Raw genomic sequence first — 1935 nt, forward strand, 5'->3', positions numbered from 1 at the left:
CGGGGCGGCGTAGAGGGTGCGGAGAGCATGCGACGGACGATGGGCGACGGAGGCGGCGAGAGTGGAGAGAGTTGGATTTGGGGGAAAGTGGCGTGGGGAAGGACGAACCCCGTGTGGTTAAGTCAGAAGTAGCAGTAGCGCGTTCCGGGAAAAGCGCTGCTGCTATCTTAGCTACAGCGCGTTCTCTGATACACGCTACTGCTACTCCTTTCTCTTCTTTCCCTTTTCCATTTAGATTTCTTCACATTTTATTTGTTTCCTTTCACCTTATTCTATTTCTTTCATTTTCAATTACCTTTCCATTCTCTTTCCATTTAATTTTATAACCTTTAGCAGCAACGAGTTTATATTAAAACACGCTGCTACAAACGACGTAGCGGTAGCGCGGTTCGTCATATATCGCTACTACTATGTGTAGCCTATGGGCTAAGCCGTGGGAATTTTAGTAGTGACGTGTGTTCAACAAGACGCGCTACTGCTAGATCTTTATCTGCAGCGCGGTTTCCTCTGGCGCGCTACTGCTAATTAGCACCAGCGTGCTTTTCTGACCCACGCTACTGCTAAAGTTCTGTGTATAGGGTTTTCCCTAGTAGTGTTATGGCGCACTAGGTTTAGGTGCGCCATTAGAACCCTCCCCCCACACCACCTACTCACCTGACTATGGCCTCCCTTCCTCCCTTCTCCCCAGATTCCCCAACCGTACGCCGCCGCCCCCTCCGTCCGCCGCAGCCGCCCACGCGCCCCCGCCGCCTCCCTCTCCCCGTCCTCCCCCTCGAGCGCCACCTCCCCCCCGAGCCCCGCCTCCCCCGCGAGCACCGCCTCCCTCGCCTCCCTCCCTAACCCTCGGAGCCGCCGGATACTTGGAGCCTCGGCGCCGCCCCACGTCCACCAGGAGAGGAGGCCCCACGTCCACCAGGAGAGGAGGCCCACGACCTCCGCGCCTCCCCCAAGCTCTCCATCTCCGCCCTTCGTCGTCTCCGCTCCGGCCACCACCTCATCGTGGTCAGGTAATCTTCATTGCCCTCCTGCCTGTGCCTCTCTTCTCCTCTCTTCCTCCTCTCCTCCCTCCCGGCCATGCCGTCTTCTTCTCTCTTTTGCTAGGTTTAGGTCAAATCCCTCCCGGACATGTCCATCTTCTTGCTCTGTAGCAAGTGTCCATCTTCTTGTGTAGGCATGGTGATGATTTTGTTTAGAATGGGGCTTAATTTAGGAACCAAACATTGGTCAGATGGGCCTCCTAATCATGTTAAATCCAAAGTTGCTAAATACAATCTTTATGTTGAATTGGTGTCATGTATGAGCAAATACCTGCGGTTTTAGACTTTTTTAGGCAACACAATGGGTGATCTTCCAACTTCTAGTTATAGAAATGATAGTCACGCAGTTGCAAGTTTTCTTTCAGTTCTTGAACTGCTAGGAATTTTCTTTCTGCTCCTTACCTAGACATAAACTTGGCAAGTTTTAGCAACAAGAATACAAATGATAGTCACGCAGTTGCACATGATCTCTGCTAGTTATAGAAATTCATTGCTTGTCCTATGTTTTCTGTCAGGGTATTGTTCAGGAAGCTTGCTTGAGTTTGTGTCCTTTAATGTGTAAATCTGCAGTTCTAGCCACTGTTTGCAGTTCTAGCCACTCCTTGCTGCTAGTTCCTTAAGGAGTTTTGCTCAAAATTAGCTCAAGAAGTTGCATCTGGCTTTTACAAAGTTGTTTTGGCTTACAGGATAAGTTGTTGTATATACTGTCATAAAATTTGCTTCATATGCTTGTATCTGGGTGCTAAAATCACTTTTGTTAGAGCTTTATTATTTCAGCAAAACTGATAGATTTAGTTCATTGATATGCTTCCTTTGATCTTCTTTGGCAAGAGGCCGGGAGGTGGTAACAGATAGATTTAGTTCATTGGTACACATAAATTTGTTAATATTCTTCAGG

The sequence above is a fragment of the Triticum dicoccoides genome, chromosome 7B, assembly GCF_002162155.2.
Source record: "Triticum dicoccoides isolate Atlit2015 ecotype Zavitan chromosome 7B, WEW_v2.0, whole genome shotgun sequence".
NCBI lineage: Eukaryota > Viridiplantae > Streptophyta > Magnoliopsida > Poales > Poaceae > Triticum > Triticum dicoccoides.